Source organism: Leguminivora glycinivorella, chromosome 17 (genome assembly GCF_023078275.1).
Source record: "Leguminivora glycinivorella isolate SPB_JAAS2020 chromosome 17, LegGlyc_1.1, whole genome shotgun sequence".
NCBI lineage: Eukaryota > Metazoa > Arthropoda > Insecta > Lepidoptera > Tortricidae > Leguminivora > Leguminivora glycinivorella.
This window is the reverse complement of record NC_062987.1, coordinates 22,388,987-22,416,703: the sequence shown is the minus strand read 5'-3', so window position 1 is coordinate 22,416,703 and position 27,717 is coordinate 22,388,987. Positions and strand designations below refer to the sequence as shown.

General features: G+C 38.5%; 1 protein-coding gene and 7 non-coding genes across 8 annotated transcripts in view; 5 read left to right on the top strand and 3 right to left on the bottom strand.

Annotated features, from left to right (window-relative positions):
• Nucleotides 1–27,717, top strand: part of LOC125235291 (dopamine D2-like receptor) — a 392,584-nt gene that overhangs the window by 256 nt on the left and 364,611 nt on the right. The gene's annotated exons all lie outside the window — the stretch shown is intronic.
• Nucleotides 2,582–2,653, bottom strand: Trnap-agg. The gene has a single exon. It is a non-coding gene; the product is annotated as a tRNA-Pro (tRNA).
• On the top strand, nucleotides 10,635–10,706 carry Trnap-agg. The gene has a single exon. It is a non-coding gene; the product is annotated as a tRNA-Pro (tRNA).
• On the bottom strand, nucleotides 11,516–11,587 carry Trnap-agg. Its single transcript has one exon. It is a non-coding gene; the product is annotated as a tRNA-Pro (tRNA).
• On the top strand, nucleotides 12,854–12,925 carry Trnap-agg. The gene has a single exon. It is a non-coding gene; the product is annotated as a tRNA-Pro (tRNA).
• Trnap-agg lies at nucleotides 14,348–14,419 on the top strand. The gene has a single exon. It is a non-coding gene; the product is annotated as a tRNA-Pro (tRNA).
• On the top strand, nucleotides 17,169–17,240 carry Trnap-agg. Its single transcript has one exon. It is a non-coding gene; the product is annotated as a tRNA-Pro (tRNA).
• On the bottom strand, nucleotides 22,361–22,432 carry Trnap-agg. The gene has a single exon. It is a non-coding gene; the product is annotated as a tRNA-Pro (tRNA).

Below are 27,717 nucleotides of genomic sequence, written 5' to 3'. Positions count from 1 at the left end.
TACCAATATTATTAACATTCCTGTACCTAAGCATTTTAAATTAACATTCCTGTACCTAAGCATTTTAAAACACGGGATCGCTTTGATTACAGTCATGAAAACACACGAAACTTTAACTGAGAAACCGTGACAGACATTACTAGTTTTGGTAATACATATGAACAGGCCATGAGCCCATGAGGCTACAAAAAAGTTGATAAATATTTTGGAAGGCTTGTTTAAACTAAGCGCCTGTTAATATATTCCGCCACGGATTCGTACCTGTCGCCGACACTAGTGTAGACACACAACATTCCGCTCGGAACTATTCCAATTTGCCAAGTTTTAATTCGTTCCTTGTTCACCGCTCGCTCTCCGTCTGCTCCGTCTCTCGTCAGCAGCATTCGGCATTCTTCGAACATGCGCGTCTGGAGGGGATTATATGATGTGTATTGTGTACAGAGGTGAGCGGACTGAATTCAAACAGTACACACCACAGTCACCGATGATCGAACATTCAGCTGAACTCTACAAAATGTGACATATTTTTTTCTGGTCGTTCCTTATGTCATTGTGTTACAACTTTTAACGCTGAATGAATTCTTTCTACTAGTAGAAGTATGCTCCATAGTAGAACTATGTATAAGTTGCGACATACCCGATTTTGTAAATCGAGCTTTATAATCCACACATACTGTTGTAAGAAGAAGGTGAGCTGTTTTAGCTGCCATCATTTATTAGTTTCCGTTAATCTTTACTTTTGGCCCCCACTGATTGGAGTTCCAGAGATTATTTTCGATTTTTCCTATAACTGTTGTTCTGTGAGATCTGTGTTGTGTGGCGTGTTCCACAGAGTAAGCCGCCCACATTGTCCGTTGCAACGGTTGTTTTGATCGAAACTCGAAAGACCTACTTATGTATACAATACATTGCTAAGTACCTAACTACTTGTACCCTGAACTCACGCTATAATTCAAACTAACTAATCATCATATTATTACTTGCTCGTGGTGCAATCCTCGCGATGAAACCTTCGTGGATATATCTGCGAGCCCCACCACGCCCACGCAGTCCGCTGCGGCCCCGCGTGTGCCTTAAACTAAACACACTATACTGCCACATAAAAGTTTTAGGGCTTATGAATTTCCGCTTGTCATAAAATGGTAGTAATAAAATCACATTTGGCGAGAGATTGGCGTGTTTACGTGTTCGAGCGGAGTTACTCGATCTAGTTTGCCTATAAAGTCGTCGTCTCTACTTCTCTTGATCGCTCAAAAGCCCTAATCAGATTTTATTAGTACCTAGTACCTACCCTACCTTGTCTATTAAGTATTGCGTTTATAGCGTGAACATCCGACAAGTATGTTCATTGTTCATTGGCTCGTCCGGATGGAGTTTTGTAACTAAGAGTCTTAACTAACACTCAGTATGCGCTGTAGTTTTTACGCGGGCCAATGCAAGGTGGCTGTAATATTATTATTAGTATTTAAAATAAACAACAACCATGACTAGCTTGGTCTAAGAATGATTTATTCATCTATTAAATCATAGATACGAAACCACAAAGTCAAAGACAAAACTAAACATAGTCTACAGTGGCTATATGAATAATAATTGAATAAACAAACAACGTACTTAGACAAAAAAAACTAAAATCGTCGAAAAACGCTGGTATAAAGTAAAATCCATAATCCTACGGACCAAATTGACAAGTAAGTGTGAACAAATGTTGCCACAGTTTGGCCAGGGTCGTTCTTATCGATATTAAAATTATTATTACATCGTAGATTTAAGGTGCACCCAGACGGGACAATGAAATTTGCAATTTGATCGGCTAATCAATATATCAACTTTTTCTGTTATTTCGACAGATCAAAAGGTCTGTAGACCCCTAAAATTAGAGATATTTTTTTTACTTCAAGGTAGCAATAATATTATACGAAAATTATATAGATATTTATGATATGCTTGCCATAGCGTGACGGATACTTTATCCCCATAGATATGTGATAAAATTGAAAGCATAATACACCGGCTGGGAATGAATAATATTTTATAATAAAAACTAGTAAAATTATCGTCGGACATGGTATTTTATTTTTTACCTACAGGCTCGGAAACCTTTTTATGTTTTAAAACTAGTGGGTAAAAACGCATGGTATCCATCCACTACCTCGAAAATACATAGAACAAACCAAAATGTGTACCTCTTAGTTGAAACGAATATACTTATTCTTGATTTAAACTTGTCTGTTGTATGTAGTTTACAACTTGCCGATATATTGTTATCGACATAATACCCTTCACTATTTTTATTTTGCTGTTCCTGGTAACACTTTACCTGTCAGTCATTTGTCAATTTAGTCCGTAGGATTATGGATTTTACTTTAAATTATATTATCAAAACTGTTTTAATTAACTGTTAACTATTGTAGCTTTATTTGACGTTCATATGCGCATTGTAATATGCCTACTTGAAAAATAAATATTTCATTTTCATTTTCATTTTCATTGGTTCTTTAGATACTTACAATTATTTTCTCTAAGAAATAAGAACACTAAGAACATACCTACTAATTACACTACTGTCAAAAAAGATGATGGGCTCGTCCGGGACTTGAACCCGGGACCTCTCGCACCCTAAGCGAAAATCATACCCCTAGACCAACGAGCCGGCTGAGCAGCTGCACGAATATAACCTACATTATAATAACTATGACGTAATGCTGATAAGATTAAACAAATCTTATTAATCTATGTATATTACCTATAGTGTGTAAAATAATCTGTAAGGTAATAAAAACCAATATTTCGGGACTGTAGTGTAAGTGTAGTTTTACGTATGTACTAATGGAACTTTCTATACACGAGACAAAAGAGCATGCCAGACTTTTGGACAATAATAATTGTCAACTGGATATCACGACACGAGTACCTATAGAACTCATTCATAATAATCGGCTTCAATCGGCGGAAAAAGGACTAGATCTTATCTTGTACCTAAGATTTATAACAATATACCATTAAGCATTAGAAAAAGCACCAGCAAAAATGTATTTAAATCAAAATTAAAAATGTTTATGTTGAAACAATTTGAAACTGATAGCAACTTTAGTTAATAAAATTACGTAATTAAAATAAAATAAAATAATTTAGTAATTAGTATTAAGTAACTAACTATGTTTGTAACTTGTACTAACACTTTAGCACCTAAGGTTAAGAAACAACAGTAAATGTGATGAAAGGGAGCCTATTCCTGCCAACAAACTGTTCTACAGTTTGGCGGAAAGTTTTATGTAAAACTGTTTTACTTTTATTGAATAAATAATTTAAAATTTAAAAAATTTAAAATTTAAAAAAAAATTAAATTTAAATTGTGGCGTAGGCGAGAGGCTGGCTGTCACTGCAATGTCACAATTTCGGTTTCTTTAATCCCTTAATTGCTAAGAGTGGCACTGCAACTTGAGCATTTTCATATTCTCTGTTTGTATGACGTATTCGTAGTTAAAAGAGATTAAAGTAAGAATATGAATTTGGGCCACCTGCCGTGCCATGCCGTGCCATGCCGTGCCATGCCGTGCCATGCCGTGCCATGCCGTGCCATGCCGTGCCACGCCGTGCCACGCCGTGCCACGCCGTGCCACGCTGTGACATGCCGTGATTTACCGTGCCGTGCCGTGTCATGCCATGCCGTGCCATACCGTGCTTTGCCGTGCCGTGCCGTGCCGTGCTGTGCCGTGCCGTGCCGTGCCGTGCCGTGCCGTGCCAGGCCGTGCCAGTCCGTGCCAGTCCGTGCCAGGCCGTGCCAGGCCGTGCCATGCCGTGCCATGCCGTGCCGTGCCGTGCCGTGCCGTGCCGTGCCGTGCCGTGCCGTGCCGTGCCGTGCCGTGCCGTGCCGTGCCGTGCCGTGCCGTGCCGTGCCGTGCCGTGCCGTGCCGTGCCGTGCCGTGCCGTGCCGTGCTAGGCCGTGCCAGGCCGTGCCAGCAGGCCGTGCCAGGCCGTGCCAGGCCGTGCCATGCCGTGCCATGCCGTGCCATGCCGTGCCATGCCGTGCCATGCCGTGCCATGCCGTGACATGCCGTGATTTACCGTGCCGTGCCGTGTCATGCCATGCCGTGCCATACCGTGCTTTGCCGTGCCGTGCCGTGCCGTGCTGTGCCGTGCCGTGCTGTGCCGTGCTGTGCCGTGCTCTGCCGTGCCATTCCGTGCCGTGCTGTTCCGTGCTGTGCTGTGCCGTGCCGTACCGTGTTGTACCGCGCCGGGCCGACCAGGACCTCGACGTGGCCGCAGTCAGTGCTGATTGCGCCGCAAATTACCGCCACCTACTGATTTAATCGCCCCAAATATTCATTTTTTTCTCTGTTTATACATACTGGCCCTGTTTGAATTGCAAATTCTGTAATCTGTCGCGTGCGAAGGGCTTACACTGGCCGTGTTGGAAAACATTTTTGTTGTTTAAATCCGTTAGGCTTGCGCGCTCCGAGTGGCTCAAATATCCGGATAAAATAGATTTTCCGCGGTGACATTCTAATTTTAAAAATAAAGGCTTGTGGTGACTTTAAACTTGATTGACTGTGAAGTATGAAACAGCAGAGTGCATTCGCGTTCAGGAAATAAAAACTCGTCGCTAAACCAGGCCCTTTATTCAATCGCGTCGGTATAAAGATTTGATGAGTATTTTAATGCAAGAATAAGTTACCAATTGCGCTCTAGTAGGTACCAGCAATAAACCCGCAGCGCGAGCCCGGGGGCCGCCGCGACCCGCGCCGCGGGATCGTGATATGACCGTTAATGTGGCGAGGACTGAACACAGCCGGCATCCCCCGAGACACTGCCACATGGCGCTACCGACACCGTCAGAAGGATTCTGGATTTATCAGTACCTGCAGGGCTATTTTTGAATTGTAACGAAACATTGGAATTCGTCGCTATTGAGTTTAAGCTACGCATGCAAATAAATATTTGTCAAGTCTAAAATGCGATGAAGAAAGGAAGACAAGTAGGGCAGCTACATTGTATCGTTACTAACGTGTGCTAACGTTGAAAAACGTTACGTCAACACCTACATACTCGTATCACGAAATCTATTTGATCCATTAATGCTGATACGAGTCGTAAAAATAGGCTTTTATGGATATCTGCTATATTGACGACCGAAACCGAATGGTCTGGTTGAATCATGAATGACCGTGGCTAGGTATACATAATTATATATTTTTAGGATAATCTTTAATCTGTGTAATTGAATGCGATATCCACAGCCACTTATATAAAATTAATATCGGATTAAAATGAAATCGTCTTCCTCAGCGCTCACCGCTAACGCCCGCCGCCGTTCGAGTTGCCTCGAGTGGGGCCGCGCGGTCAGCTCTAAAAAGATGTTAACAATCTTGGTCCTTACGCCCCGGGTATACGTCCCGACATGTGTACATGTTATTAGACGTGACTGTACATAATGTAGCGGGGATAATTAGAGCATAATGCCGATCGCGCGTGTTGTGTTGTGGAGTAATCTCTTCCGTAACCGCGCTTCGTTAAAACTTCTCGTTACGTTCCCGAGTCTGAAATTTTAATTAGCCCTTGTTATATTACTTCCAGGTACTTACCCCTCGCTTGCACTAGTGTTGTAATATTCATGGCCCGGATCTTCGCTTGGAGATCAAACGAACTGCAGGATTTGTTGGAGCGATGTTACGCGTATTTATCTTTCCGAAAGTTTGGATATAAATATTTAATATAAAATATATCTGAAACCACTCGTACCTGAGTTTGCCAGTATCTTCCTAAAGTCCACAGGATAAAAGGCTGTGACATTTTGAATATGATTCGCATCCGCACACATCTTTTCCCTCAATTATAAAAGTGCGCCGAGAAACTCGACACCAGTGCTCAGACAAGTCATCGCAAAACAATCGCAAGACTGCAGTAGAACAAGATCCATAGAGTCGCATTATGTACAATATTATTTAATTATATTTTTCAATAACATTTATTAGGTACTGCAACCCTAAATTCACCATACATAATTATGTGAAGGTATTTTCATTTTAACATTTTTATTTTTAATGCTGATGGCTGCATTGCACGTGCGCAACCATTACCTTCTGCATTGCCTGGAACAACTTTTACTCGAAACTGCCGAAACACTTCTATGACATCTTCCGTAATATTCACCCATGATTTTTTTCCGAATACAGGATTCCTCCTATTTCCCAAGGGCGCCACAGATACTTTTTGAAAAATGCCCGGAAGCGTGAATTATTGAGTTGATGCCATGGAATATTAACAGAAATTAGGAACATCAACAAATCGATGCAAAAAGTTTCATAAGAAATTTCTGGCGTAGCTGTCTTTGTGGCATTTTGTGATTTTTTGACCTAATATTATCTTTCTTTAACTGTTTAATACGAATGTCACATGCTCCTACACAATATTTCCTTGATATTTTCCTGATAACAGAGCTTGGGGTAGTCCTTAATCCACTTAATTGTATTTATTTGCACCATATTTAAAATATTTAGAAATAACCATAATTAAGCAAATAATTGTATTAATTTAAATTGTCACCCTTTGATTAAAGTAAAATAGCGGAAGATAGGTGACGCGCCACTCAAATGTGGCCCTCAAAAATCAAGCTCCCGTCGCTTGATTGCTTTCAGTTGCAATCGGCACTGCGTACGCATCGGATGTCGTGAGACGTGTAACGTGAGGAAATTATAAATTATCTTTTATTGGTAAAACGTAACCAAAATGCTTTCGTGTGCTTTTATGCGTTGCACAAACCATTCTAAAAGGAAAAACAAATCGCAGGGAATCACATTTCACTCGTAAACTAAGTACATGAAAAAATTTATTTTCTAAGATAATTTATAAATTCAGTCTTTGTTTTGACGGCCATTTTGCAGAGCGGGATAGAAATATAAGTTTCATTGACGTGCGACCAAATACGCATGATACATTAATGACGCTCAAAGATTGCCTTTTGAGATTTGCCTTCGCGGTAGCGTCAGCATAAAATGTTGATCATAATAAATAATTCATATAATAAAACTTTTACCTGGTATTGATTGTTGATTGATTATACTATTTTTAGTTAAATGATATTTGACCTCATTTTTGCAACAAACTTTAGTAGTAAATAAAAATAACAACATATTATTTTTATTTACAAATAATAAAATGATGATCAACTAAAGTTTGTTGCAAAAATGCTTGCCTTATCAACAAGATTTTTTTAATTCACTCGCACCAAATATGTTTATTTGTTTTCTAGTTTTCCTGGAGATGAACTTGTCAGACACAAAAGGCGTATTGTAGTGCGTAAACAACGACAAGAGCCAGACTGGACGCCTCGACTTTTCTCGCTATAGTGAGGGGAAAAGTTTTGTAAATAACTATTATTCTAAGTATAGGAAAGTACCCTATCGTAAGCAATTTTAATAAAGTTTGTCTTAAAGAAAAAATATGAGGTCACTATTTTAGTTCCATCAATTTCTGCCATCTATTCTATTTTCAAAAAGTAATAGTGTGTTGTGAGTGAGATTAGGGTTGCAAATAGAAAAAAAAACCAAATGTTTTTTTTTCAGAATTATGAAAAAAAAATCGAGCATTATGTTTTATTTTTCTAAATATGTTTTTTTTTCACATGAACAAATAATTCGACAATAACGGTTTTTCGTGACTTGTAACGTGTTTCAATAACAATAACGTACATTTTAATACGATTAACATTCAGTATACAAACGTTTATTGGGGAATCCCCGATGCTACGTGCAGCGTGGAGAGGCGGTCGTGTTGGCAACAGTAAATAGTGATAACTACTAACTACAGATTTCGTAAATGTTACTTTTATAAGACCAGAACTTAAAGTAATTTGATTAAATTCGTTTAATAGTTAACATTAAGTCTAAAAAAACGTATAAAAGTATTAACTGCTTTGCAAATTTTGAGATTTCGTACTTTAGAAAAAAAATACTCCAGAAAAAAAACTTTTTTTTTCATGGTTTTTTTTTCATGTTTTTTTTTTAAGCCAGAAAAAACCGTATTTTTGCAACCCTAAGTGAGATACATGTCATCAAGCTCTTATATTTTCATTTCAATTTTACGAAGTTTCATTTCTTTCACGCGGAGGAACTCCACGCGCTTTTTTCTAATGTCTGTATCAAATAAGATATTGTTGACAGTTGTGGCAAAAAGTGCCTCATCTAAATTTTGGTGAATAAGTTCATAACTTAGTTTAAAAATAAGACGTAATAAATATTAAAAAATATACTTATAATTATGTTTTTTTTTGGTAACCCTACTTACACCAAACCAAACATCGCTCCACAGTGCAAAATAGTAAAGTAATAAATAATAAGTAATTTCGATCTATTATCACTGACAGGACTATTGTAGCCAATAAGCCTGACATTGTGATAATAGATCGACCGCAACGCCGGGCAGTGCTCGTTGACATCACCATCCCCCATGATGAGAATCTCGTGAAAGCCGAGAAGGACAAGTCCAGTAAGTACCTAGACTTGGCTCACGAGATAACCACCATGTGGGATGTTGATTCAACGATCATTGTCCCGATAGTCGTTTCAGCAAACGGTCTCATAGCGAAGAGTCTCGACCAACATCTTAAGAGACTCTCGCTCGGTGGTTGGATCAAGGGCCAGATGCAGAAGGCGGTGATTTTGGACACAGCGCGGATAGTCCGACGGTTCCTCTCTCTGCAGCCCTAACCACCGGCAGCTTGGGCCCTGCCCCGCTGCTGGCGGCACCCTAGGTTAGGTTTTTTATAATGTGTTTATATGTTTTATATTGTTTTGTAAGTGTTTTATTTTATTTTACTTTTATACCCATATTGTAAAAAACCTAATCTAAGAAAAGAAATAAATAAAGGAAGTAATTTATTTTGTTTTCATAAAAAATATGTTGCATAATTCTTATACTCCAATTTGTCTGCTGACGCTTCTTGATTCTTTTCAATGACATTTTTTTTTAAATCTTTATTAAAGAGTTTTGACATGACACTTGGAAAGAGGCTCATCTCGATGCGCGCGTTTGTCTCGTTCGCACTACCGTCGTAATAAATCGGTGTGTCTCTGTCGTTCAATAGCGTAAATTTACATAGCTGTGTGGGTCTGCTTGTATGTAGTAGTGTGTAGTGCCATTTATTAGCTGACAATTAGTATGACGTGCCGTATCTTCCGCTATTTTACTTTAATCAAAGTTGTCACCACAAAACTATTTCAAGCATGCCACTTTGACAAGTCCATGACAGATATGCGACTAAAAAGGTCAAATGTTAAATTATAAATTACGATAATATCAGCTTTAGATAGTAATAATAATCTTAGGCTACGACTCTATAATAGTCTTGTCCCATGTCCATATCTGTTTCTGCGATGACTTGACGGAGCACTGGTTGAGTCAACACTCAGTACACGCGGCGCGGCTCAGCTCCTCCGTGGCGGACTGATGTGCAGCCATCCCACTTGAATGTACAGTCAAGGCATTCAATATAGATGCGAAGAAAGTACCAAAAACATGTATACTCGATTGTATTGCTTATGAGAAGATACAGGAGGGGTCAATTCTCCATACAAACGCTCTCGACTATTTCCTCCCTGGTTTTTGAAGATAGAGTAATGATTTTTTCAACACAGATTACTATTATTTTTATCTGTGTCGGACCGTTTTGATTTTTATGATATTTTTTAAAGACGCTAGAGCCAATCAAAAATTTCCGAAAACGGACTTTTTCATATGGCGCAAAAAAAGGTGCGATACTCAAAATTGGTAACAATTAGCCAAAGATACTAAACGGTCCGACACAGATTATTTCATTGTTATTCAGATTCTTAAATTTCGTTCCGATTAATTAAGTTTTGAAGGAGGAAACAGTCGAGAGCGGAACCTCGATTTTAAATTTTTTTTCGCAATATCTTTTAACTGAGTTGTTCTTAATGGACAATTTTTTTTTAATAAAACTAGTTAATAACATTACTACCTATATTTAAATTTTATCATTTTCGCTCCTGTATCGTCTTAAGGTTACATAATATGCAATACAGTCGTGGTAGGGATACATATTTTTTCCCCTCACTAGCTCGGAAACACGTGTTTTGTCCTTTAATACCAGCGGGTAAAAACGCATTTTATCCACTAGTGGGTAAAGTAATTTGACCTTGAATAAAGTCAAATTAACTGCTTTAAAATTGATAAAAGTAGGTGAATCTAGTAATAAATATGATTTACCACCTGTGGAACTACTGGAAGCAGTGATAAACGCATTTTTTGCGTTGTAGTTTCCTCGTTATAGTGAGGGGAAAAGTTTTGTGTTACACTCAGGTGCAAATGTATTTTACTTCTCGTGTGTTAAAAAACTCGCATGTTCAGGATTCTATTCTTGAACCACTCGCTTCGCTCGTGGTTCAACTATAGAATCCTTTCACTTGCTTGTTTTTCAATTCCACACTCGGCGTTAAAATACAACTTTGCCCCCTTGTATAACCAATAACTATTGACACTTTGACCGCATCTATATTAATACCTTCACTGTACACGTTTTATGAGCTTGTAGATTAATCTAATACCAATAAATCTTATCTCAATTATTTTATTAGTTATCGATATTAATGCTTGAATTTACTGCCTTTACAACCGGCTCGTTGGTCTAGGGGTATGATTTTCGCTTAGGGTGCGAGAGGTCTCGGGTTCAAATCCCGGACGAGCCCAATTTTTTTGGGATTTATTTTGTACTGTAATGAAATATTGCATGAAAAGATTCTCTGGACCACCAAACTTGGAGAATTGCGAAAATTACTCTCTTACTCCTATGAAAGTTACAAAGATGTAATTAGAGAGATAATCCGCAATGTGAATTTCGGAAAACTTCACTAATGTTTTATCTGAGAGGTCCCAGCTGCGCACTTCCAAATGCTCTGCTGGTGCTGCAGGTGTCCGTGCGCAACGGCGGCCGCGTAGCGCCAGCCAATCTGTCTGCTCGTCTGTCTGCTATACCTATCATACTAATTATCTCTTATGCATTTATTTATGCGATGAGCACAGATATTTGTTCCCGAGTCATGGATGTTTTCTATGTATATAAGTATTTATATATTATATTATATATATCGTTGTCTGAGTACCCACAACACAAGCCTTCTTGAGCTTACCGTGGGCCTCAGCCAATCTGTGTAAGAATGTCCTATAATATTTATTTATTTATTTATTATTATTTATTATCTCTACATTTGACTTCATTTTTATACTTTACGATTGCACTCCAGTTTTCTGACTAAATAATAAATATAGTACATCTAAGAACTTATGATACGGTTAAAGGACACACGACACGACACGACACGGTCCCGTGTTGTTCGTTATGTGGAGGTACTTCCTGAGAATATCACCGTTGATATCACCGGAAATGTTCGTCACTGGAAAAAGGGTATTTATTTAACCTTCTGCACCTCGCGCTCGAACTATCGTTAACATAATTTGATCTCTCATTAAATATTTACTCACGGCAAAAAAAGATGTTGGGCTCGTCCGGGATTTGAACCCGGGACCTCTCGCACCCTAAGCGAAAATCATACCCCTAGACCAACGAGCCGGTTGGAAGAGAAGTGTAAATTAGCGACCGATCGCCACTCGCGCGTTACGTCAATGATAATTGATAACGAAAAGGTAGTGCGCTGTGCTGTGAGTGTTGTGAGTGTTGTGACGTAGAACCCTAATGGGAGAAAGGCGAGCAAGGGCAAGAACCTACGGATTTATTAGTTCTTTATGGCACCGCAACCGCATCGGTCCCTTACTCGTATAGGAATAAGTTAGATTTTTTTTTTCTCTATTCCCACAAAATGTATCCAACAAATGTTATAAAAAGTATTATTTCATGGACCTTGAGCACATCTCGGACACTGGCGATCAAATATATGAAAGAGGCGCGTTCCTAGCACACATTCTAAGCTCGTGTACCCAGGTGACCGCGTACCATGCTTGTATGAGTGAGATATGACAGGTCGACTGTTGGCGTTTTTGACAGGAGAGGGGGTGAGCGGCGCTTTCAACGGTGTACGATAGTACTCTTTATTATACTGTGCCCTGAGCTAGCTGACACTGGCCGCGCGAGATCGGTGATGTGTAAGTCAGTGTTCCGCGGTCGGCCGTCGTCAGCGAGAGCGCTAGCTGCTAAGTACGCGAGCAGCACTTGGTTCACTTCACTTCGCTAATTGCGTTAGGGCGGAGCCGAGGCGGCGTGTGAGTGCCGATGTGTCAGTGCTACTCGCTTTTAGTCCCGAGGCGGATTCCGGAGCTAAACGTTATAGACCTTTTATTATGACACCCTTTGTACTCACTCTTCTTTGAAGGATTTTCTCCGATTGATAGGAATTCCATATACTCGTAATAGGGACGTATTACGTGGTACTTAACAGTCAATCAAGATACGCCAACATAGAACGCCACGTTTGAATAGCTATGAAATCGGTTTGTAAATACCTACACATATTAAATGTTACCAACATTTTATAGGTGACCCCAATGTGTTTTAATAACCGCAAACCTATCTTGTCTTGGGTTGCTAAATAATATTTGAAAGGATTTTTACCAAATCACTGCAGTCGTAGCACAATCACGCAACGCCATTCCGTCGTTATCATAATTACGAGTATAATGAGATCAAATGTGAAGCTTGAATACAGCTACCAATGGTAACTAAGTATGTACTACTGTTGTACTTACTTGCACCGCCGCAGGCGCCGATTAAGTTGGAGCTTAAAGTCTTATGCGCGTGCGCAAAGTAGGGCACCTCTCACTGCAATGCCGATGCCGTGCCGGTGGCCGCATGTGACGGGTAAATTCGGCGAACTCGCCAGCCGGCTCGTTGGTCTAGGGGTATGATTTTCGCTTAGGGTGCGAGAGGTCCCGGGTTCAAATCCCGGACGAGCCCGACAATTTTTTTTACTGTCTCTACAGAGGAAGTGTTGATTATTTCTACGAGCAAATGTATTTATTGTTATAGAAATTATAATTTCACTGGTAAATTGTATAATTTGTAAAAAAAATATAATAATACGTATAATTTTGATATATTTCCCTTTATTTCGTGTAGTTTTTCAATTATTTATGTACTTACAGTGTATACCGATAGACAATAAAATATTTAATATAAGTACTTAGATTAGATTAGATTTTTTTATTTCATGATAAAAATTACACTATAAATTTGCTACATGTCAAAATTATGTTTATCTTCTCATCATGATTCTCAAAAATTACATAATAAATTCCAAATAAAAATAATTGTGTCTCCCAAATGAGGATCGTCATTTACAAAGAAAGAAAATACACATGCCAAGCTAAATAAAATTAATAAATTAAGTTACAATATCATGAAATTATCACGAAGCAAGAAAATATTATATAACAGAGAAATATAGGTATAATTATATCATCGGTCATTAAAAATTGAAATCCATGTACTCATTTACTCATTTACTCATTTACATGGGGTTATCTAACAAAAGGTTTCTCAATTTGCGCTTAAATGCTTCGAAAAGAAAATACACATGCCAAGCTAAATAAAATTAATAAATTAAGTTACAATATCATGAAATTATCACGAAGCAAGAAAATATTATATAACAGAGAAATATGGGTATAATTATATCATCGGTCATTAAAAATTGAAATCCATGTACTCATTTACTCATTTACATGGGGTTATCTAACAAAAGGTTTCTCAATTTGCGCTTAAATGCTTCGTCACATACCTCGTGTATAATTAATGGGCATACGATAGTATGTGTAGTAGGTAATCCATGCCATAAACTCGTAATCCGCAGCGATAGCCACAGCCGTGCTGCGCCGCGCCGGCGCCGGCGCACCGCGTGCGGAGTGCGGCCGCGGCCCGCGCTGTGCCTGCGCCTGCCACAGCTGCGCTGCGGCACCAAAAGCGGTTATCTTCCTGAACTTCTAGTAATATGCAATCTAATTTAGTGCCACTTTAATTCATTTAATTATGTTATACTTTCACTACAGTAAATAAACGAGACCTTCCTTGCAAAATAACAAATCATCCTTAGATTTTTATTTTGAGTTTGTAATAATACTAATCGTACTTTAAAGTTGTAAGTGGAATTGGGAACTTGGTACTTCCCTCCCCGTAGATTAATCCGTAAACAAAAATCCCAGGACGGAGATAACTCGCGACGAGCTTTATCATTATCACGGCGGTTATAAATAATGATCTGTTATTTATTGCATGCCGATAGCATCGTTAGGTAACGATAAGTGCCGCGAACTGCCGCTGCCGTCATGTTTGTGAGTTGAGTAATCAATATAACTTGTTGTTTCGGCAGCGAACTCAGCCGGCTCGTTGGTCTAGGGGTATGATTTTTGCTTAGGGTGCGAGAGGTCCCGGGTTCAAATCCCGGACGAGCCCAACTTTATTTTATGTTAATACCTGCTTGTAAAATGACCGCTTTGCTCATCAATTTTTACTAGACCAGACGCATCATACCAATTTCTAAGTGTGCCCATATTTATTGGAAAAGTTGCTTTTTGTTTTAATTAATTTTTATCGAAATAGCACGTAATTACTTTATAATGAATTCTCTACCGCGCAAATTATATTGCAACGAAATACTTAAGCGGCACAGTCGTATAAGTCGTATTAATGAATCCGAGAACACATACGTTTGAAGTGGGAATACTGGGAATGAGCGCAGGAAACGCGTCTTTAGTAATTTATGGGCAATTATGACGCGGAGCCGTGTCTCCTAACCTAATACAGGGTACGCTATTTGTACATGTACGTCATGTTGTTATTTTATAGATAACTAGGTAGTAGGTAAAAAGACGGTATTAATAATTTGTACCAACACTATTAACTTTTAAAATATCAAAATATTCTTCCAGAAATTGAACTTCAGTCAGGTATTTAAAAAGATATTTGAATCAGTAAAATATTTGTAGGTACATACGAGTAGTACGCGACAGCAACAGAGTAAAGTCACGTTGTAAAATCTTAGAGGCGTATAAAGCCCAATCCGGTCCAAGTACATCAAAATTATTAGATCCAGATACGATGTGGATCGGATCGAGAGCCAAAACTGATATTTGTGTATGACGAAACGTCATTTCTGACATTAAAATGTATGTTTATACATGCTCATTTTATTTTGTCTGTAAGTGATGTAGAGGCCATAAATATCGATGGAACAGCAAGATAATACGCGCGTAACATTCAGCAAGAACAGTTTGTGCTGAAAAATAAATCCGGATCGTGTCGCCTTGACGCAATACGAATAGAGAAGTGTTTCTCCGCGGGAAGTGTTTCCCTCTCCGCCGTGAAATGATTAAATCGCGAGGCTTATTATTTACAAAACGCTGAGCTCTTTATTTTTTTGCTATAATACACTTCAAATGGAAATGGAACTGTTATCTAACTATACGAGGGACGTTAAAAAAGTAATGAGAATGGATATGTTCTTAACTTGTCCATGTAGCAGTACTCATTAAAGTGAAATTGCATAATTCAAATTTTTACTACTTTCATTTGTTTTTCTTTGATATGTAAATAATTGACACAAGGTGGGGGATGAAAATTTTCAGTAAAATAAAAGCATGTTTTCATGAATATTTGACATGTCGTGAGTTCATTTCTGACATGAATATCAAAAATAATCATACTTTAAATTAAAGCTGGGTTTATCATTTGTTAGTAACAGCAATAAAAAAAGTTCTTACAGATACATTTTCAAACGGTATGGTATCCAAAAAAAATATAGGTGCTGTTTTGGGTCATGTTCACGATTTTTACAGATTATCACGAAAATTGAGAATATAGATTGGAAACAAAATGACGTTAGTATTAAAGAAGAACATACAATCATTTTAATATTAAAAAAATGATTAGTTACAATAAGAACATTTTAAACAAACAAATAATAATGTTTTTGGCCTTCAGAATGACAGTCGACAGGGCCGAGCCCTCAGGGTCCCCCCACATCTAGCGTCTCGCGAGCGTCGCGTCGGGCCAACTGTATGGAAAAAGACGTCGCGTCGACGCGACGTCGACGCGGCGTCAGGCTTTGCCCATATAGTTGGCCCGACGCGACGTTCGCGAGACGCTAGATGTGGGGGGACCCTCAAATTGCCGAGGGTGCTGCTCAAGTTAGTGTATTTAAAGCTACAAGTGACATACCTAATATTGAAGGCAATGTAAGGATCATTAATATTTTATACCCGACATTTAAATAAAATTGTAATATAATCGCTACTCTGAAGTATAATGAAGTGAAGTGCTTACTGACATGGTATTTAGACTATCGTTAAGATTTTAGTTTTTAAAGGGGGCAAAAAAATAATAATTGAAAATATTAAATATGTAAATAAATCACAAAAGAGTTACTTTTAATTATAAAAATATAAGGATACTTACATTCTTATGTTTTAATACTCATTATCATTACTTATTGAACGCCCCTCGTATCTATATCTGTAACTTGTTCAGTCCTAATTTTAAATTTATTTAGATATTACTTCCTGTCACTATTTTTAATAAGAAACTCTTATCCTGCAGTCAAACTGTTAAACAGTTTTGCAGGGCCTGTGATAAATTGTAATATTTGTCGACTGTATAATAATTCAATAAATAAATAAAATAATTAATCTTTTGAGGGTTTTTATTTTATTGAAGATAATAAGTTTGAAAGAAAAATCTGCTGATTATTACCTAAATTTAGGTAAAAAACAGAAAATATAGAAGCAACCTTTTTATAGTACGTTCTTTAGAGTCTATTAAAACACACACAACAGTGACAAATCGTGGCGTGGGTGAGGTTAGTCAAAATCTGAATATTTTTTAAACTTATTTATTTATTGTAAGTACGGGATGGGATTTCTATAGGTGAGTAATGTAATACACATCTACTTACAAGTCATCTAAACTTCGGTGTCACAGCGTTAGTCATAGCATTGAAGAAACGCTTAGTGGTTTGGCGCGTGTCGCCTTGTGAGATTATTTTCTGAAATCATCGCACTGTTGCTCGCCTTTCTCCTATTATTTTGTTATGATATGACAGAACGTTGCCAGTTGCCAGTGTTGCCACACGTATTGTTTTCACGTTATCATTGCGTATCTGCGCGCGAGTGGCGATCGGTCGCTAATTTACACTTGTCTTCCAACCGGCTCGTTGGTCTAGGGGTATGATTTTCGCTTAGGGTGCGAGAGGTCCCGGGTTCAAATCCCGGACGAGCCCAATACTTTTTTTAATTGGCGGAGATGATTTTGACACCATGATCAAGATTACAAAAATCATGTTAATATTTCCTCTTTTAAACTAACGTGTTATGCCTGTCGTGTCATGTATTGTCTTATGTTATTATGTTTAAAACGGTATATTTTGAGGAATCCCCGAAGCACTACCAAGTGTAACCTATTGAAAAACACTGTTGCACTCAGATTTACCAGCAAATGGTTATGTTATGATCACAGAACTTTATTTATATAGAAGAAACAAGTTCATCTATTTGTATAGGGGCCGAGCGTGTCAAATTTTGTACTGAAGTTGTTTCTTGCCTGTAATTTTAAATATGTCTCAGGCTCTTGATTGTTCATAATTTTTGTGTTGTTGCAATTGAATATCACGTAACGAGGCATTTTTTATGTTTTGATTGACTTCAACTTACAAAAATTGACGACCGAAAGCTGCAAGCTGCGATTAAAGACGGACAACTCAGTGGATTTCACTGAGTTCATTTGACACGCTAAGTAGATACGTTTGCTTGATCTATGGTATATATGACATCTGTGGTTATGATACTAAACACAGCTAGTTGCAAGTGTCCATCTGTCCGAGCCACGCCGGAGCGTCGTAAATAATTTCCGAGGAGGTTAGTGCGGTGTGCGGCACAGTCGAGTCGGCGCACTCTGCATTTAAACTTGTTGAGTTCAACAGCTGGCGGTCGGAACAATTCGTCCCAAGTTGTTAACTTCACCATTGTACGGTGCAATAAAGCAGAAAGTATGGTATCTTATGGCTATTCTGAATAAAGCTCGGTAGCTTAAAATGTTTCGACAATTAGTGCTACTTCCGGCCCAACTATTTTAAGAGGATACGGTAGCGAAAATGCTAAAATGGAAAGAAGCCCCCCTTTCAACATGGGAATTTTAGTTAAATATACAGGTGTTATTAACTAGATTTATCGAAAAAAAATTGTCCATTAAGAACATCTCAGTCAAAAGATATTTCAAAAAAATCTTTAAAATCGAGGTTCCGCTCTCGACTCTTTCCTCCTTCAAAACTTAATTAATCTGAACGAAATTTAAGAATCCGAATAACAATGAAATAATCTATGTCGGACCGTTTAGTTTTTTGGTTAATTGTTACCAATCTTGAGTATCACACCTTTTTTTGCGCCACAATGAAAAAGGTCGTTTTTGGATATTTTTGATTGGCTCTAGAATCTTTAAAAAGCAGAATATCAAAAAAATCAAAACGGTCCGACACAGATAAAAGTAATAACAATCTGTGTTGAAAAAATCATTGCTCTATCTTCAAAAACCAGGGAGGAAATAGTCGAGAGCGTTTGTATGGAGAATTGACCCCTACCGTATCGTCTTAAGTCAAATTTCTATTTGAGGGTCATTCTACGAGACAGCGATTTTAATCTTATTCCTCTGTCCTTTTTAGGGTTCCGTACCAAAAAGGTACAACAGGAGCCCTTATGGTGCGACTCTGTCCGTCTGTCTGTCCGTCTGTCACATTCCTAAATATCTCGAGAACTACTAATGCTATCAACTTGAAATTTGGAATAGTTGTAAACGGCCAAAATGAAAGGGGGGCAAACTAAAAATTTCAAGTTACTATGTCAAGTGGGGTATCGTTAGAAAGAGCTCAAATTGAACGTAAATAAACTATTTTTTATAATTTTTTTGTTGTGGAAAAAAAAAGAATTTTGATGGAAAATGTAAAAAAAAATACCGTTCCCCCCCCCTTATCTCCGAAGTTTACCAACGACAAATTATGAAAATTTTAGGAAACATTGGTTTTATGCTAAATATTACAGGAAAAATATAATCGTCTTTGTATCTTGAAAACTTTTTTTTAATTCACAAAAAACTTTTCAGATTTTTACTTTTAATTTACCCACCTTTGCGGATGTATAAAGGCTTCAAATTAATACGAGATGTTACGTAAATCATCGTCTTTCCAATAAAGTAAAAATTGTTTAAATCGGTTAACATTATAAAGAATAATCCCTGAAAAACCAACATACTATGGTCGCGAAAATTAGTTAGCGAATTCACCGAGAGATGGCGCTATACACAATAATGCTCATTAGTACCTATACTTTTGTCTTCTAGTCAAGTCGTTAGAGTTATCTGAAAACATGAGATTATTTTAACTGGGGAGTTTGAAAGTTTGTACGGAACCCTCGGTGGGCGAGTCCGACTCGCACTTGACCGGTTTTTTATTTTTGAAATTTGACCAATAAGGACATACTCTTGTGAAAATAGATTTATTTTTAGACATAACTATGGTTTTGGCCCATATTTTTGTGAACTCATTCATAAAATAAATTCATTTTAACTTTTTGGTCCAGAGGAATAAGAAATTTTTAGGCCCAGAGGAATAAGATAAGTCAGGATAGGTTAACAAAAATGTTAAAAAACCGTATATTTATAAATTATATATTGTACTTTTCTTCATAAAACTATCAAAAAGTATTCTAGAATATTTTTATATTTATTTTTATTAATAACATTCAGACTATAAAATATGCACTAGGTGCTAAAAATATCAAATTTTTTTTTATTAATATTTTTAAAAAGATCTAAGTTTTTCTTATAAAGGTACTTTAAAATATAGGAAATCACTTGATAATTACTCTTCTTTTTGAAAGTCAGTTAAAAAAACAAGAAAAATTTAGAAAATTCTTATTCCATTGTCCAAAATCCATAGGAATAAAGGACAGAGGAATAAGAAATTATCGAAAAAAAACCAATGATTCATAATGTGTATATACAACGCGGCTGTCGTTAATAATATGAATAGATAGTACGAATTAATTAAGCAAAAAAGTACATTTTTAAAAGTTACACAAATCCCAAAAAATCGAACAGAGTAATAAGAATGATACCTGAACCACGGACAGAGGAATAAGATATTTACCTTCGTAATTCCGGAGCCACGTGCCGACACTTCCACCTCGTACCACGTTCCGAGCGCGACTGATTATTCCCCGCGGGGGGAAGTTTGTCTACAATCTTCAATACGTTTACGATACAGGCGAATAATACCCGCACCAGAGAAATAAGAATTTTGTCGCGGACATCTCTTATTTCCTAAATTTTAAATACAAAATCATAGATAAAAAAATACTTGTTAAATTTTAGTAATGTAGTAATTAATAATGTATCCATGTACTTAATCAAAATATTCGTTAAGTTGACTGAATTGAAGTTATCATCACATGTTTAGAGAAAAATGGAGAACGGACACGACAGAGTAGTAAGAATAACGGATATATTTTTTTAATATAAAAAATTACAATGACCTTATACTAAAGCTAATCGATGTCCCAGTCGACTAGAGATATAAAGTACCTCTGAAAAAAAAAACAGGATTTTAAACTAAAGTTTTCAGTGAAATAAGCCTCCGGACATTGAAAATTAGGGTCTCGGAGAATCACCCGACTTCCAAGTGAAGTTTATTATTTGGAGCTGTGGTCCGGCAGGGTCCCCGATCCCGTGGAGCGTCTCTGCTTCGTGTGAAGTTTTCACATTCGCTCTCAATTAGGTACTTCTACTCTACATGACGACGTGCCCTGCTGATGTTAAGTTAAACTTTGTTTTTGTCGTCAGTATTACGAGTAGCGCCCGCCGAGTGTCTGAGCTAAGCTATACAGAATGATCAAATTATGAGCCACAGAGGTTTGACGTACGGCGGCTGTGTAATATTTATTTAATCCATCAGATTATTTATTTTAAACCAAGAGTCTATTTCATTAGTACTTCAGTATTAACATTTGCGTTGTTTTAACGTATTATGAGCCTATTGTGTCCCACTGCTGGGCAAAGGCCTCCCTCCTCTTTTTCCATCGTATATTTCGATCGTTATTTTCTTTTTCATCGTATCGTATTATTTGAAGGCTTATTATGAACATGTTTAAACATTGTCTCAACTAGTCTGAATTAACAAGTGTTATAATTTGATGCTGTCTGTAACAAAACTAGAAATAACGTAGGTACATCTGGATCGAATAATAGTACCTATATATTACATACTACACAGATACCTTCTACCTAACTAGTTTAGTACTGTGTTTGTTTGAGACGAAGATACAGAGGTAAGGAGGCGGCAGGTCGCTCGGCCGACAGAAACTCTAATAACTAATACCGAAGGATCTCCATTAAAACTAATGGCTACTATTTGTCGCTGTTGGCAGCAGGCGACGGGCTTTATGGTTTGGTAGCTCAGTATGTACATTTGGGCGAGTAAGTACAATAAAAACCTCGCGTATTATTTAACATCATTTACATACAATCAACCAATTAGAATCCTAGGCCACTCATTTGCTATAGCAGTCACTTTGACTTATACTGTGAAAAGTTTGAATCATTTAAAACTCTTGTAATTTCTGTTTCTATAAAGTAAGTAGAGGTATTTTTCGGGTACCTAACGTATTCTAAAACGTCAGATAGTTACTCAAGATTAGAGGCGTTACTGGTTACCGCGGAGCTGGTTACTGAGCTGAGCGAGCTTATTATGGTGATTGTAATTCGGCGGTGGCTCAGCGGGAAGTGATCGCAAACAGGATCGGAGCCTCTAACTAGCGCATTCAGCTGATTCCGTATTGAGAAGTGATCGCGATTGATTCACCGAACCGACTCTGTTGGAGAGTTCGCGGTGTTTCAGGACAAGTTCCGCTATAGGACCACAATTGCCGACCAGACGGGTGTTGACTTATGTAGGTGCTAACATAGATGTGGAAACGTGACCCTGACCCCCTCCCCTCCCATGTAGTATTAGGTAACAAATGGATGGGATCATAGCTAAAAATGTACCAGTAAATATATTCGTCGCGAAAGCTAGTCTGGCTCTGTCGCGCCAATACGCAAGAGCGATAGAGATCGATATTTACGAGCGTTTCGTTTCGTGAGCGTTTGTGCCATTCGGGTACGCACCCAGAGACACTTTATGGACCCTCTACCGTGATTTTTTTACGTTTTAATATACCAATGTATTTTTTGGTTCTCATCATCATCATCATAGCGAGTAAGCGTATGGGGGCTCGTCCAGGCTGGACTACTTGTAAGATAAATGTGCACAGGCACTCCTACTCTTGATTCGGGAATTAAACAAAAAATATTGTTGGGCTCGTCCGGGATTTGAACCCGGGACCTCTCGCACCCTAAGCGAAAATCATACCCCTAGACCAACGAGCCGGCTGAGCGAGTGCTCGAATTATACGAGCGCTTCACATCTGCATCGCGCCCACTATCGGCACAATGTCGTCATGAGTGAAAGGTGACTTGAAAAAAAAAAAAAACTTCCGAGATATGCGAAAATAAACCCTATCTAGTTGAGTATAAAGTATTAGAGAGTTATCTATAACCTAGTATGTCATTTATCAATGCCGCATTACAAAAGAACCATAAAATTATTAATAATGGAGGGCTAAATATGGATAACGGTGTAATCAGAGAGTATTTGATGTGGATTATGAATATTGTGGGCATTAGCAGTATAAATTTAATAAACTAATCACTTTTCTTTGTAATATCCGTATACTTAAATCCTTAAAATAGACCTTTTTCCATGGCTCTTGTCTACTCATGGCTCTTGAGTAGACATTCCAATATGACCATTTGCCTACTAATATCAATAGAATTAATTTCATATATATGACTAACTAAACTAACATGAAGTTACCTTCGTTGTCTCCACAGTATGTTTGTCAGTCGGTCTCCAGCTCCACCTTACCCGAACAAGATCATTGCAACGTCATCAATATTGGGCGTATCGAAACATTAAGAAGGTAAAGGAAGGGCCAAACTGCTCTACTCGCAGTATTACCATAAGCAATAACAGTTTATTGGGGGCCGGGGCCGGGTTCTGGTCCGGGAACAGAACCCGCGCACCGCACCGGCACGGTGACCCAGTTCCGTGTTTACGCCGGCGACGTCAACAAGCCCATTTGGGGGCTTCCATTCATGGTTGCCGTCTAGGAAATTTGCCAGTACACAGGAATAACTAGTATAGGCTTGTATTTCAAATTGTGACAAAATTATAGATAAATATCACAAGTTTCTGACAATAATCCTAACATACTAAAACCTTCAGTTGGTGAGAACTACTAGCTTGAAAACTTGCTACAGATGTGCAACGTGTGTTTCCTTCGTATTTGCACGGGAACTCTGAACGTGTCATGTTAGAGTATTGCAGTCAGTAGAAGAAATATTAAAGGTGACTGAGGTAGCACTGTATTATGCACTACATCAGTACAGCATGAAATTCCTTTACAGTAGGTATACTTATACTTGATAATTATGATGCTACTTCCCGCAACTTTGCCAAGACTGTACGGTATTGTGGCACAGCTAGGAATCACTCCTCTGACCTACCTGTAGTGTTCTGTTCTGAACTTCTGAGCCACGATCTCGTTATAAGACAGCTAAAACAATTAAATGTGAATATAATAACCGAGTACAAAAGTAAGTCCTTAATTGAAAGAGTTTGTGAAAACGGGTCAGCAATGAAAACGACAATAATTCCCGTAAAAACAAAAGGAGACTGCGTCGGGCAATTAGTCGCCGCCTCGCCTTCCAGCCTTCCCGCCTTCCCGCCTTCCAGCCACAGCCGTAATCGGACGTATCATAAACACGCCCTGGCTTCCTCGGCTGTTTATGATAAACAAGGGGACAAAATGACAACTAGATACACATACCATGGATTGCTTAAATAAAGCAAATATTTTCATTATTATGGCAATTAAGCCACATTCCATTAATGGTCGATCGGATTTTTTGAATCTGTTGCTAATGGATTATTGGTTTTACTTAATAATTGCCCGCATGGTGGTAGCACTCTGTATAAGTTAGAAATTACCATGAACATCTGATACGATGATAAGACGAGCAAATTCTGCTTCCTGTTAAATACAATGCGTGTGATTAGATACGATACGAGGAAATAACGCATCAGTAGAAGACTCACTCTAGGGCCCGCCTAAAGATATTCTCGGGAGCAAATTTCCTGCCGCAGCCGCGCCGCGGTAGACTGCGGGACGGCGGCGGCGCGGCGGCGAGCGCCGAGCAGCAGGCTTGTACAGTCAGCGTCAATAACAGCGGATGAAACAACGCACCAACAATATCTGACATCCTGAATAACGTTTCTAAATATGGATAAATCTGTTAGGTACAATTCGCGGTCAGAAATGTCAAAGTTTAATTATTTTTCTTATGAATATACTCAGTCACATCTCTTTTTGTTTGACGGTTATAAAATGGAACTTACCTCAGAAGCGTTATTTGATCCGCTTTTGATGCTGAGTGTACACTGGCGAGAGTGGTGCGTGAGCTCCAATGTACAATATACTGAATAAGTAATACAGTCAACTCAGTATCAAAGGCTATGTGATCAGATTACGCATGCACATTTGCGCGCCGTGTAAATCTGCCTTTAAGCATCAAACTCACAATCAATAATAGGTATAAAGTTCGAAATCTTTTTTTTTAAGTTTTCTTAATGGGGTTCTCGTTCCGTTTCTACTAAGATTTTGTGAATTTTGTGATTCCATATAAGTATGTAAGTATATATGAAAGAAAAACAACGGACACCTCCAGTGATGAAGGCCGGATTCGGATTTGGTTTTCTTTATAAAAAAAATCATCTTATTTTGGTTTTTAATTACAAAATTGATGAACATTTAGGTTCTTTTCCAATTTCTTTGTAGAAGGTTGAACTACAGGAGCGATGTCAGGCCTCTATATAGAATATAGTAAGTGTAGGGTAGAAGTTTGATATTAACGGGCAAAAGTTTGCTTGTTCAGAGCCGTTGCCAAATTGTTAGGTTAGCTACTAAGTTCTAGTTTTTCTGTCGACCTCTGAAATTGATTGGATGCTATTGTTCAGGACTAACTACCACAACTGTATTTTTGATATCGATGTTGTGTTTTGTAAGCCCAGCACGTCTTTATTGTAATGTCTAGTAGTACTCTATTTTGGTAACACCTACGTTTTACGCTACTGCCTGGTTTACCAAGTTATCTCACTTGTATTGTTACCGAAAAACATGCTTCTACATAGTTTAATTAGTAAATAAATCACCTATCTACTTGCACAAATTGACAACACTATGAGTTTTTGACGTTTTAGAATACAATACTCAATGACGAAAAACTAGAATCAATAAATACATATAACCACATTTCCTGTGACGTTTACACTTAATGCTGTCAAGTAACTTATTCAAAAACTCATAATGAAAGTAAAATAGAGTACCACACATTACTTGACGTATATTGACAGTCCGTATTATTTCATATCGGTTCTCTCAGTAGCCAGATAAATGGTCCTTATAACTTTCCCTTGACAAGCTCCACTGAGAATGAGCAAGAGCGCTCGTGACGGAGTTGGCGCCGAGTTGTAGTTTTTCACGGCGGCTCTCGATTGAACGATTACTGAATGAAGTTGAAGCAAGTTGAAGAGTTGTTGTGCGTGTGAAGTGACACCTCCCCCTCCCTCCCGCCCCGCCGCGCCCCGCCGCGCCCCGCGCACCCCGCGGCGACTACGGCGACACTTAGTGATGTGCCATGGGAGTCTCATCAGTTCTTATTGGGAAAAAATATAAAATACCGATTTTTATAGAGGGAACACTGAACTGCCGTCATTTTGTTGGATTAGTGTGTTAAATGTTATAGAGTCGAATTAGTACCAACGGCTGCCGCTAGCATCCATTCATTCAGTACATTAATTTAGGATACCTTATTTGTGACCAGTGACCACCATCGCCACTGTTTCATGGTGAAAGTTATAATCATTATTTTTTGCTGTTTCTTTGTTTTTTCTGTGAAAAAATTTTTGATGTGAAAAGTGCCCTTGTAACCTTTTTGCTGAATAAATTAATGTCTGATAGCCTGGTTGGTCTCGGTCTCGGCCTCGGCCCACCCTACCAGCGCCGGAGAACTAATAAAAGAAGAATGCGGCAAACGGCGCAAGTTTGTTTTTGCCAACTTTCTCTTTGGCCCAGTTGCGAAGGTCGCGGGTTCGACTCCCGCCTGCGGCGGCAGCGTACGCACGCTGTCCTGATGCTATCGACTTTGAACTCTGAAGTCGCAGCTTTTTCCAACTTTACGAATACATGTTAAATTTGTTCAGAACTTGTCTGAATAGGTAAATTGCGTTTTATAATTTCATTTGTTGCCATCTTTTTCCTCGTGGTTATGACTGTTATGAGAATGTGGAAACTGGAAATACTGTTACGATTATTCATCATCACAAAAGTAAAAAAGCCGCCGAATAGCACTCCTATTAGTGTGTCGGGTAGTGTCATTCATATATGTGTTGTGTGTACCTACTGTACATGTGTGTGGGCATCATTCATCATAATTCATTATGCGCCCCGCGCGCGCTCATTAAGCCCTGGACGTATATTCAGGTTTTTAGGACAACGATGCATCTTAGCGTGTGTCGCTCGCTTGGTGCGAAGTACATTGAGATTTGCATCATTTCTAACTAAATACATATTTACAGTTAAATATTGACGATAACGTGACACTAATGACGCCGAACTATCCAATCTCTGGTTATGATCTCGATATTTCTCTTCTATTCATTGACAAGTACCTAAACAGATCGTTTGCTTCTGCAATACAATGCATTAGATAGGAACGTATACCTAAGTACTTAAGAATAAGGTCAAGATACATTAAGCGACAAAAGATTTAGATACATTGTCTAATTTCGGTCAAAAATCAACATGTTTGTCATCTCATACCTATTTTATATAAATTGTCACTACCAGTGAGTTCCTGTAATTGGCTTCCTGTAGGGCAATCATGGTCGCGCGATAGATGATAAAACATCGGGCCGTCCCTATCGAACTTACAAATAGTGGGATAGGGACGGCCTGCTATTATATCATTTATCGCGCGACCATAATTGCCTGCCTGTATCTACTGTGTCTTATATACTTATGTCATAGCTGTTGTATCACTTGTATCTCCTAATGAATATAAATAAACAAATACCAGATCCAGGAAACAGGAATGCACCGCACGAGAGAAAGAGCTAGCTGAACGTGGATGATCGTATTGTTACAGAATAGAAGGCGTGTCATATAATTTGCAGGTAGGCCTGAAGTCGCGGAGGGATGGTATAATGTCATTAAAGAGAATATTTCTGGCCCCATTAATCTACATTAGGTCGCGGGCGGCTTTTTGTCGCGACACTCACGACTCGCGAGTTGCGAGGGGTCGCGCGCCCAGGCTCCGTAGCCGAATTGCATTTCTGCGACGCGAAACGCGACCGAAACACCGCAGAAATGCAATCTATCTCTATCGCTCTTGCGTATTGGCGCGATAGAGTCAGCGGCCTTTCGATCGGCACCTGGCGTCGCAGAAATGCCATTTGGCTAGCCGGCACGACAGATCTGCAACACTTCGTACTTGAAAATAGATGTCATGTCAAAGATGTCAAAGAATGAGCAAACGTTTAAACTAGTAAGACA